The sequence below is a fragment of the Chiloscyllium plagiosum genome, unplaced genomic scaffold, assembly GCF_037043375.1.
Source record: "Chiloscyllium plagiosum isolate Xiang-an unplaced genomic scaffold, Cpla_swu_hap1 HiC_scaffold_3, whole genome shotgun sequence".
Classification (NCBI taxonomy): domain Eukaryota; kingdom Metazoa; phylum Chordata; class Chondrichthyes; order Orectolobiformes; family Hemiscylliidae; genus Chiloscyllium; species Chiloscyllium plagiosum.
The window spans coordinates 124,012,054-124,024,809 of NW_028270141.1; the positions used below are offsets into that span (position 1 = coordinate 124,012,054).

A 12,756-nucleotide genomic window follows, 5' to 3' on the forward strand; every position below is an offset into this window, starting at 1 on the left:
CTGTGCCTCTCACAACAATTCATCTAATGGTTTTTCACTCCATCCTTCTATCTTCTGTATCTTTCTCTGTATGTCTGGCCATGCTCTTGTCACAAAATGTACTTTCAAAAGACCCTGTGCCACTGGGTCCTCAGGGTTCATTCCAGAGTATTTCCGCATTGAGTCCCTTAATCTTTGCAAGAAAGCTGAGGGAGTCTCATCTTTCACCTGTCTAATTTCAAAGGCTTTAATCAAATTCTGTGACTTCGGAACTGCCTCCCTTATTCCTTTTAGAATCAGGTCTTTCAATTCCCTCATTTCTTCTCTATGCTCCGGGTTTTGGTTTTCCCACTGGGGGTCTCTGAGGGGAAACTTCACCTCTCCCTGTCCAGCATCCCCATCTCCAATCGGGTGTTCCCTCTCCCATATTTTAATGGCAGTTCCTCGTACAAGTCCCCTTTCCTCCCCAGTAAATAATATATTCAAAATAGACATTAATTCAGCCCAGGCATACAGACTGGGCCCCAAATATTGATCAATTTGTTCAGACAACCCCACCGGATCCTCAACCAGGACCTTCATTTCCTTTTTAAATGTTCTGACCTCCCCACTGGTGAGGGGGGCACTTACAAACCCAATCTCTTTGTCCCCTATGGGTACCTCCCAAAGGGGATAAGTCGTTACGTTTTTTCCCCCTTTATCTTTTTTTTTAAAGAAGTATTGCAATATTTCTAGCTCCCCATAACTTCAAACACCAATTCATCAATTCATGCTTGACTAACCTTCAAAGCCTGTTCCTAACTTATAAATATATTTATATATATTTACGTTCATTTCTTCAGTGTTTAATAGTCAAAATGCAAAATGCATACAGTTCCCAATTTTGCAATTCACTGTAATTACCCAGTTTTAGTCCTTTAATTTAGATCCAAAATTAGTTTTCTTAAATAGTCCTGACCAATCATTGCTCAATTACAATACTATAGGTCGTAAAATAATCAGAGATTGCCTTAAAAGAACTCGTCTACTCAAGTTTTTTAAAAAAAACTTCTAATGCATGAACAATGGCTGAATCCAAGGTCACAGATATTAACCATAGAATTTTGCTTTTACCACAATCTAATGTTGAACTGAAACTTCAACTGTCCTCCATAAATCGCTGTTCTGTAAAGATAAAAGAGATTAGTTAGAAACTGATAGTAAGGCAGTCATGATCTGTAAAAAGAACAGGAGTTATCATTCCTTTTTTTTTCTTCATAATCACAATAGAATCCTTAACCTTAAAAGAAATCATGTTAAGTTTCCATAACAAAATCAGATTCAAAACAGTCCTGGAACTCAAGCTCCAGGGAATAAAACACAAACATTCAATCACCAACAAACAAATGTTCACTCAAACCAAATCACAAAGGGTTAAACTTCCTACCAGCTGGACAGCTCTTTACATTCTCTCTCTCTCTCTCTCTCTCTGTCTCTCGCACATTGACATATAAATTCAGATATTCACAAACCCAGTCTTCGTCCGATCTGTACTTTGGCCAGAAGACAGCGGGACGAAGAATGGAGTCCTTAGTCCATACAAAGCAACAATATTTAATCATCTTTCTCCCTTGTACAAGTATTATTTTGCCAATTTCCACAACATCCTGCCCAAAGGACTTTCCGGAGGAATGTTGTAAGGGACCCCGCCTCCATTTCCATTGCCGTGTCCTTACTTTGTTTCCCCGGAGGCTTTTTCCTTACCCAAAGCACAAGACATATTGAGTTCCTTCGTTAGTCCCTTATTAACTACTAAAACTCAATCCCGGCCACCAAGGCAATACTTAAAAGTCAATTTTCTTACCTTGGTCTGTGCACAGAGTTGCCTGGCCCCTTTTGTCACCGTATTTTCTATCGAGCTCCTATCACTGTCTGATTCAGATGTCTCTCTTATAGGATTCACATCAGTCACCCAAGGGAGCAGACCAAACCGGGACACGAGACCGCTCCTCAATGGGGAACGGGACGCGTCTTACCAGTGTCCAAGGCCAGCCACTCCCCCCGGTGATGGAAGAAAATCCCGGACGAGCCCCCAATTGTGAGAAACAAAAGCTCACTCACTTTAATAATTTCAGTCCGAGACTAATTTCTGATCAGCCATTTATTTGTACACCTATAGATGGGTGCTTTGTCTAACTACCTGGTAAGGTAATGACAAAATGCACACTATATCCAAAAAACCCTCGCAGTTTATACCATATGTTTTCCTCATGCCATTGTCTGTTCCCAGCTTCGCTTACGTCACTCATTTCCTTAAGACTTATCCCACAACTTCTGTTTATCCTGTTTTGTCCGTGACAAACTCTTATCTCTGACTCCCATAAGGGTGTTTGACGTCAGTCTATTATAGATTATTGATTAGGCATATCTTTTCTTCTATCAGCATCTATTTCCATCCAGAGGCCACTTTGACCTCTTTGATTAGGGTTAGTTCCTGTGTCTTGAGGAGGGGAAACAGATGCTTTCCTGTTTGCCCATATATCCACCATTGTTCTGTATTCATGTCTCATGCTTTCTTTTTACTGAATATGTATTTTCTCATTCCTATTCTGTATCAGAATTTATACTTGCAGAAATAACATTAATTCATTTATATGCCACAACAAGAACCCCCAGATCTCTCTGTACTGCCCCTTTACCTAAATTGATTCCACTTAGGTGGTAATCTGCCTTCCTGTTCTTGCCACCAAAGTGGATAAGGATCCATTTATCCACGTGAAAGTGCATCTGCCATGCATCTGAGCACTCACCTAACTTGTCCAGGTCACCCTGTAATCTCCTAACATCCTCATCACATTTCACCCTGCCTCCCAGCTCATGAAATTTGCGAATGTTATTGCTAATACCATCTTGTATATCCTGAAGATAGATTGTAAAAAGCTGCGGTCCCAGTACTGATCCGTGCGGTACCCCACTGGTCAGTGCCTGGCATTCCGAAATGGAGGGGTGGAGGAGTGTGGAAGGATGAGAGAATGCAGGCTGCGGCCCTATGAAGCAGGGGGAGGGCTTGCAGTTGGCCTGTGTGGGGATGTGGGAGACTACAGGAGCCTGGTGGGCAAGGGCTGGCTGAAAGGCAGCTGGAGGGACGGAGGGAGGGAAGCACGCACGGAGGAGGAAGAGCAAAGAGAAAAGAGAAAAAAAAGCCAAAGGGGATAAAGAGAAAGAGCAACAAAGAAAATGTGGCTGGCCAGCACACTTTGAAGTAGGGAGAAAAGGCAGAGGCCAGCGCCTACGGCAATACTAGTCTGAATACGCCTGATCTCGGAAGCTAAGCGGTTTCAGGCCTGGTTAGTACTTGGATGGGAGACCGCCTGGGAATACCAGGTGCAGTCAGCTTTTTCCGCCAGCAGTGGCTGCTCAAGTCACCCCTCTGCACTTGTCTTGTGCCAGGCAATGGAGCGGCAGGTTATTTTTGCTGCTGCTGCTGTGCCTGGCATCAGTCTCCTGCAGGCACGAGACACGGAGGGGAGGAGAGCGGAGCGCTGCCAAAATCAGCAAGAAAGGCGGAAAGAAAGGGATTGGGGCTGCACGCTGTCTGCGGGTGGCAGTCAGGAAAGGCGGACAATAGACAATAGGTGCAGGAGTTGGCCATTCTGCCCTTCCAGTCTGCACCACCATTCAATATGATCATGGCTGATCATCCTTAATCAGTATCCTGTTCCTGCCTTATCTCCATAACCCTTGATTCCACTATCCTTGAGAGCTCTATCCAACTCTTTCTTAAATGAATCCAGAGACTGGGCCTCCACTGCCCTCTGGGGCAGAGCATTCCACACAGCCACCACTCTCTGGGTGAAGAAGTTTCTCCTCATCTCTGTCCTAAATGGTCTACCCCGTATTTTTAAGCTGTGTCCTCTGTTTCGGCACTCACCCATCAGCGGAAACATGTTGCCTGCCGCCAGAGTGTCCAATCCTTTGATCATCTTATATGTCTCAACCAGATCCCCTCTCAGTCTTCTAAACTCAAGGGTACACAAGCCCAGTCGCTCCAGTCTTTCAGTGTAAGGTAATCCCGCCATTCCAGGAATTGACCTCGTGAACCTACGCTGCATTCCCTCAATAGCCAGAATGTCTCTCCTCAAATTTGGAGACCAGAACTGCACACAGTACTCCAGGTGTGGTCTCACCAGGGCCCTGTACAGCTGCAGAAGAACCTCTTTGCTTCTATACTCAATCCCTCTTGTTATGAAGGCCAGCATGCTATTAGCCTTCTTCACTACCTGCTGTACCTGCATGCTTACCTTCATTGAGTGGTGTACAAGAACCCCCAGATCTCTCTGTACTGCCCCTTTACCTAAATTGATTCCACTTAGGTGGTAATCTGCCTTCCTGTTCTTGCCACCAAAGTGGATAAGGATCCATTTATCCACATGAAAGTGCATCTGCCATGCATCTGAGCACTCACCTAACTTGTCCAGGTCACCCTGTAATCTCCTAACATCCTCATCAGATTTCACCCTGCCACCCAGCTGATGAAATTTGCGAATATTATTGCTAATACCATCTTGTATATCCTGAAGATAGATTGTAAAAAGCTGCGGTCCCAGTACTGATCCGTGCGGTACCCCACTGGTCAGTGCCTGGCATTCCGAAATGGAGGGGTGGAGGAGTGTGGAAGGATGAGAGAATGCAGGCTGCAGCCCTATGAAGCAGGGGGAGGGCTTGCAGTTGGCCTGTGTGGGGATGTGGGAGACTACAGGAGCCTGGTGGGCAAGGGCTGGCTGAAAGGCAGCTGGAGGGACGGAGGGAGGGAAGCACGCACGGAGGAGGAAGAGCAAAGAGAAAAGAGAAAAAAAAGCCAAAGGGGATAAAGAGAAAGAGCAACAAAGAAAATGTGGCTGGCCAGCACACTTTGAAGTAGGGAGAAAAGGCAGAGGCCAGCGCCTACGGCCATACTAGTCTGAAAACGCCTGATCTCGGAAGCTAAGTGGTCTCAGGCCTGGTTAGTACTTGGATGGGAGACCACCTGGGAATACCAGGTGCAGTCGGCTTTTTCCGCCAGCAGTGGCTGCTCAAGTCACCCCTCTGCACTTGTCTTGTGCCAGGCAATGGAGCGGCAGGTTATTTTTGCTGCTGCTGCTGTGCCTGGCATCAGTCTCCTGCAGGCACGAGACATGGAGGGGAGGAGAGCGGAGCGCTGCCAAAATCAGCAAGAAAGGCGGAAAGAAAGGGATTGGGGCTGCACGCTGTCTGCGGGTGGCAGTCAGGAAAGGCGGACAATAGACAATAGGTGCAGGAGTTGGCCATTCTGCCCTTCCAGCCTGCACCACCATTCAATATGATCATGGCTGATCATCCTTAATCAGTATCCTGTTCCTGCCTTATCTCCATAACCCTTGATTCCACTATCCTTGAGAGCTCTATCCAACTCTTTCTTAAATGAATCCAGAGACTGGGCCTCCACTGCCCTCTGGGGCAGAGCATTCCACACAGCCACCACTCTCTGGGTGAAGAAGTTTCTCCTCATCTCTGTCCTAAATGGTCTACCCCGTATTTTTAAGCTGTGTCCTCTGTTTCGGCACTCACCCCGCAGCGGAAACATGTTGCCTGCCGCCAGAGTGTCCAATCCTTTGATCATCTTATATGTCTCAACCAGATCCCCTCTCAGTCTTCTAAACTCAAGGGTACACAAGCCCAGTCGCTCCAGTCTTTCAGTGTAAGGTAATCCCGCCATTCCAGGAATTGACCTCGTGAACCTACGCTGCATTCCCTCAATAGCCAGAATGTCTCTCCTCAAATTTGGAGACCAGAACTGCACACAGTACTCCAGGTGTGGTCTCACCAGGGCCCTGTACAGCTGCAGAAGGACCTCTTTGCTTCTATACTCAATCCCTCTTGTTATGAAAGCCAGCATGCTATTAGCCTTCTTCACTATGTTAAGACGGACCCGGAGGGTCCCGTCTTTGCGTGTTCTTTTGGAAGGAGAGACTCACACTGGCAACTATGATTAGACGCAGACAGCAGTTTATTCACAGAATCCTAACTGATACAACGAATCTACAAGCATGCATTCGTTGGAGAAGGCGTTCTCCCTTCCCGTTCAAAGTTGACACAATTATACTTCGCGCTGCCTGGAGTCCCCGGTCAGTTCGCCTTCCCCATTGGTCCATTCATCTGTGCGCGCTGGGGATCCGTCCTCCTATTGGCCGCATCGAAGTGCCTGTCCAGCTCCTGCTGTGCTTGACAATGGCTCAGCCATCCCCGGGTGCGGTTCCAATCCCGTATTCAATAGTCCATTGTGTCAAGGAATTACTATGCGTCTGACAGGCTAGCCATTTTCAATAGTTTTAGTTTAACTAAATTGTCAATTACACTTATCAACTTTAGACTTAAATAGAGCCATTCACACTCACTAGTTACAGGTTCCGATAGAGCAATTCACACTTGTCTAACAGTTACAGATTCCGATCAGTTTCTTTATTAATCCCGAGTTTCGATGGGGCAATTGATACTGGCTGGTATTTACAGGCTCCAAGATTTAATTAACATTATGCATATCCCTTACAAGCTCCAGCAGTCATGCAGTCGCCTGCAGCAGCTCGCTTGGCTGTTGTTAACCATTTCAGGGCTGGAAGTGTCACCCTCCCTAGCCCTACATTAAACACCGCAGTGAAATCTCCCCAACAACTACCTGCTGTACCTGCATGCTTACCTTCATTGAGTGGTGTACAAGAACCCCCAGATCTCTCTGTACTGCCCCTTTACCTAAATTGATTCCACTTAGGTGGTAATCTGCCTTCCTGTTCTTGCCACCAAAGTGGATAAGGATCCATTTATCCACGTGAAAGTGCATCTGCCATGCATCTGAGCACTCACCTAACTTGTCCAGGTCACCCTGTAATCTCCTAACATCCTCATCACATTTCACCCTGCCACCCAGCTGATGAAATTTGCGAATGTTATTGCTAATACCATCTTGTATATCCTGAAGATAGATTGTAAAAAGCTGCGGTCCCAGTACTGATCCGTGCGGTACCCCACTGGTCAGTGCCTGGCATTCCGAAATGGAGGGGTGGAGGAGTGTGGAAGGATGAGAGAATGCAGGCTGCGGCCCTATGAAGCAGGGGGCGGGCTTGCAGTTGGCCTGTGTGGGGATGTGGGAGACTACAGGAGCCTGGTGGGCAAGGGCTGGCTGAAAGGCAGCTGGAGGGACGGAGGGAGGGAAGCACGCACGGAGGAGGAAGAGCAAAGAGAAAAGAGAAAAAAAAGCCAAAGGGAATAAAGAGAAAGAGCAACAAAGAAAATGTGGCTGGCCAGCACGCCTTGAAGTAGGGAGAAAAGGCAGGGGCCAGCGCCTACGGCCATACTAGTCTGAAAACGCCCGATCTCGTCTGATTTCGGAAACGAAGCAGACTCAGTGTTAGAAACGAAAATCGCTTCTCAATAATCGCTCTAGACAAATTCAGGAAAACAAAGTTTTATTAACAAGTCTGCAGAGTTGGGCATCCTTGAAAAAAAAGGCGCGCCAGGCTAACAATGTTTCTGATTAAATACAGTACAAGTCCCTCCCCCCTATAGCTCTAAAGAGTCACGAGGTTCACATTCTCACAAAGTCTGCAACAGTTTCCCGAGTTGTTTTTCTACCCTGTAGTCTTATCAGTCAAGGACTTATTCTTCTCTGTCAGAGTTAGTGGTCTTATCAATCAAGGACTTGTTTTTCTACTCTGTAGCAGCAGATGTCTCGTCCTTTATTATAGAGAAGCATGTTTTACCCTACCCCCACGGCTCTATTCCCCTTAGACTCTGAGGTCATGCACATCTTAACTATTTGTACCGAAATCGTCTCTCACAATTCCACCCTTTCTGTTTTTAAGATGTGCATGACAAAGATAAGCGTCCTCCCATCAGGGGCCCGGGAAATCCTTGGTCTTTCGCAGCAACAGCACCTTACGTTCCTGCGTTCCATGTTGGGGTACCGCCACTGCCTGGAGTTGGGAAATATTTTTCTGGATTAAAGATTGAACACAGGGGATCAGGCAGGGTAAGATGAGTAGAAGCATTACGCCCCCCCCAGCCACCAGTAACGCCGTGCGCCACCAACTACCACCTAGGAGACCATCCCACCATCCGATGCCACCAAGAGGGCGCCAGGATTGAACCGGCACATGGGCCAGTTTCCGAATTTCATCGGAAATCTTCAAAACCGCTTTACCATTATCGTCAATTTTCAGACAGCAGTTAGTCAGGTTAAACTTCCCGCACACGCCCCCTTCCGAGGCCAACAGATAATCCAAGGCAAGCCGGTTTTGGTATATAGCAGCCCTCATCTGATCCTGCTGCTTAGCCAGCAACTCCAGGGCCAGGGCGGTCTGATTAGTAATGACCTCTACGACTGCTTGGAGCCTGATAATTCGGTTTAACATATAGATAGGAGTACGGTATCCCCATGATCCATCCTGTGCCCACGTAGCAGGCCCGTAGTATTCAATAATCCGGGCCGGTGACCACTCATCCCCCCAATCACCGACTTGGATATCCCTTGGCGACCTACGCAGGGAGTCAAAGAGTTTAACTCCCAAATCATCGCCTTCCTCCTGGGGTAATAGGAAGAATTCAGGTCTTATTAGACCCAGGAAGCATACTCCAGACCATCCCATGGGCAGTTTGGAATATGCCTGATTACTGCATATCCAAAATAGGCCATCTGGAGCAGGCCCTCCCTGCCTCACAACGGCATCCCACAACTCCTTTACCCCAGGGACGCCCTCATAAGGACCAGGACCACTGCAATTCCAGTATTCGGATTGTTGGCCCCGTGGCAGAGTCTGGACAGGATTATTCCAGCATTGATTCCCCTGACAACCACCGCTCCACACTCTTTTCATGCCATCGGAAGGGTCAGCCATCGGTAAGAGGAGGAATCAGAACGTAACCGAATGCAATTTTGACGATCTCGGTTTGCAATGTACCAAGCAATACTCTCAGGCCACCATACTTGTGTGGTGGCATTCAATACACTCTGACAGGGACTAATTCCTACCTCCACGGTCCCCTTGCCTTCAACACATAACTGGCCCTCAGGGCTATTTGTCAGTCTTCACCCCTGGCTTTTCCTTTCGTTGACATGTGTCCAATTGTATTGAAGCAATTCCCATATGTCTAAGCTTTGCCCAGTCCACGGCCATTGTTCTGACATATGTGCCCCCCCACAAACCCAGCAATTGCTAACATTTAAAACAGTGGCAATCCTAGAGGTGAGATCAATAAACAGGTTTTGTGTTGCATCAGGGAGCTCAATCTGCTCTTCGACCTCTTTGTATATAGATGGCACTTTAGAGACAATGACCGTTCTCTGACGGTCGTTCTCTTTCTCTAACTCCCGTTCAGTGTTCTGAACTCTGGTCTCCTTGACTCTGTCAATCTGCTCTCTGAGCAACACGGAGGGTAGGCCCCACTGCCCATCTTTGTTAACACACACCCAGCGGTCATTTTTAGGGCATCCACGGACTTTGCCACTGTACCCTTTATTATACACTTGATAATAGGGTTTTCCACCCTCCCAACATTCTTGCCGTGCATTCACATCGTAACACCAATCGTTCACATGGGAGTGAGACACAAATGATCCCGTGTAGATCTGACTCCCAAGCCTCACCGTAGTCCGACATTTGTCACATCTCCCCTCGCCCTCCCCCACATACAGGAGTAAACTGATCAATATCCCCACCAATACAGTCCAGGTAGAGTTCATTGTCGCTGTCTTTTCAGCTTTACCACCAATGGCTTGTCCCCTGGCCCGCATGTCCAAGTGCTCTCTCCTTCTGGCGGAACAGGCCCCTTTATCCTCGATGCATGGGCCCAACCTTTTTCTTTCGTCCGAACAGCGGCTTCAGTTGATAACAGGACCAGGAACGGTCCTTCCCACTGCGGCTGGAGCTTTTCGGCCCTCCAGGTCTTTACAAGTACCCAATCTCCGGGCTCCACCTTATGTAAGAGGAAGTCGAGCGGCGGAGTTTGAGCCAGGAGACCCTTCCTCCGGAGTTCTGCAAAAGAACGGGATAAGGCCAGTAAATAGTCTCTGACAAATACATCTCCCCCTTGTAGAGTGGGACACCCATCAACCTTACTCCAATATGGTAATCCGAACAGCATCTCATAGGGGGAGACCCTGATATTCCGGGGAGGTGCTGTACGTATTCTCAATAGGGCAATAGGAAGGCACTTTGGCCATGGTAACTTAGTTTCTAACATCAGCTTAGACAATTGGGTCTTGAGTGTGCCATTCATTCTCTCCACTCGACCCGAGCTCTGGGGATGCCAGGGTGCATGGAATTTCCATTGGATACCCAGGGCAGTACAGATCAAATGGTGTAGCCGAGAAATAAAATGTGTCCCGCAGTCTGAGTCTATAGATTCCATCATGCCATATCTCGGGATTATGTTCTCTAACAATAGACGGGCCACGGTTGGTGCATCGGCTTTGGCGGTTGGGAAAGCCTCTACCCAGTGAGTGAAATGGTCTACTATTACTAGCAGATACTTCCATCTCTGTACTGGGGGTAAGTCTGTAAAGTCAATTTGGATCCTCTGAAATGGCCTAATCGCTAGGGGCTGACCACCAGCTGGCATAGAACGCATGGCTTTCTTGTTAATTCGCTGGCAAGTGGGGCATCCGACTACCTCTTGTTGGGCTAATGTGTATATCCCCCTGCATACATAGTCTCTCAGGATCGTGTCACACATGGCTTGCACCCCCCAGTGGGTCTGATGGTGTAATCGGTGCAGAATACTCCGGGTGATCTGTTTGTTTAGTACTTGTCTCCCATCAGGAACCGTCCACTTCCCGTTAGTTTCTAGCCGGGCACCCAATTGATCCATTTTATCAATCTCCCCCTGGGTGAAGACGGGTTGTTTAGCGAGCCCTTCCCTCAACGGTATTAATGTTAATAATTGGACGGATTTTTCGACCGCTGCCCGCTTGGCTTCCTCATCTGCCAGCCGGTTTCCCACCGCTTCCGGTGTCGACCCCTTCTGGTGACCGGGTACATGGACTACTGCGAGTTCTGTAGGCAACGCCAGGGCTTCCAACGTGAGGCTGATCATTTGTTCGTGAGCTAATTCTTTTCCCCGGGAAGTTATCAATCCTCGCTCTTTCCAGATTTTCCCGAAAGTATGAACAATTCCGTATACATACTTTGAGTCAGTATATATGGTCCCCACTTCCCCCTCCAACAACTTCAGGGCCCTCTGGAGGGCGTACAACTCACAGGATTGGGCTGACCACTTCCCGGGCAGTCGTCCGGACTCGATCGTCCGTTTCGTTGCGCCATCTACGACCGCACTTCCCGCTTGTAGCGGGGGCACTCTCGCTTAAAATGTCCCTCTTCATTACAGTAGTAACATCTGAGTATCCTCTTCATTTCCCTGTCGCGGCCTCGAGTTCCTCCACCCTTCCTTTGTTCCGGCCCCGGTCCTCTTTTTCTCTGCTCTTGAGACGACTCTCCCCTTTCCGGTTCCTGCCACGGCTCCCCCTTTTCCCTCCTTCCAGCTGTCACTTGTTGCACCGTCTGCATCATTATCTTTGTCGCCTTCTTTTGCTTCTCATCGTCCCTTCTCACAAACACCTTTTGCGCCTCCCGTAGCAGTTCACTCAGAGGTTTACTATCCCAATCATCTCTAAATTCTTTCGTATGTCCGGCCAGGCTTTTGACACAAACTCTACCCGTATGAGTTGCTGTCCCACTTCCGTCTCAGGGTCCACCCCAGCGAACTGCTGCAAGTTCTTCCTAATCCTGTCTAGGGAGTCTGTAGGGGTTTCTTCCGGGTTTTGATGATTCCCAAAGGCCTTGGTAAAATTGTGCCCCTTCTGGGCTGCCTGCCTTATTCCTTTTATCCAATATTCCCGCATATCCCTCATGTTGCGTCTTCCTTCTTCCGTTTGCTAATCCCACTCGGGGTCGGTGAGGGGAAATTTCTGCTCCCCTCCTGCTCCTCCCTCTCTCTCCCAGACCAACAGCGCAGCTTGACGTATCATCTGTCGCTCCTGGCTAGAGAACAATGTTCCCATGATGGAATACATCTCATCCCACGTATAAGTATTTGGCCCCAGGAACTGATCTAATTGTTCAGCCAGGCCCATGGGGTCCTCCAGTAGGCCCTTCATCTCCCTCTTGTAATTCCGTACTTCAGTACTCGTTAAGGGGACGTTCACATATCCCGTCCCTCCTTCCGCACCTCCCATGGGCACTTCCCGGAGTGGATTCATTCTTGCAATCGGGACAGAGTTCCGTCTGTGACTCTTTTCAGCTTGAGATCTAGTCTGTACTCCTGAGGCACCTGGTGGTTCCTCCCCGCTTTCTTCCCCTTCCCCTGAATCGTCGCCACCCGAAGGACCATTTTGCGGGGCCGACGGGGTCACGTAGGGCGGCGGTAAGTGATCTAAAGGTTCCCATTCTTTCTGCCCTTTCGAGTCTTCATTGGTTACCTTCATTTTGCAAGATAGTGTGACTGGCAGCCAACAAAGGGCGTAATCACTTTCCCCCCGAGTAACATTAGGTTTCGAATTGACATATAAAATTAGAGCTTGCCGGACCCAGTCTTCATCAGTGCCGAATTTAGGCCACCACACTGAGTCTCCCTGAATAGGTGTTTGGGACCACGTTTGACAGTATCTCACCATCTTCTTTCTAGATTTTCCTTTTCTCCTACCCTGATCCCAATTATTTAACATTATTCCTAACGGACTATCGTCAGGTACCCCGGGGTATTTTTCATTGTCTTCGCTCAAGTCTACCTTTC

General features: G+C 48.1%; 1 pseudogene; it reads left to right on the forward strand.

The window, feature by feature from the left end:
* Positions 1-4,900: 4,900 nt before the first annotated feature.
* Positions 4,901-5,009, forward strand: LOC148151156 (5S ribosomal RNA; annotated as a pseudogene).
* Positions 5,010-12,756: the final 7,747 nt, after the last annotated feature.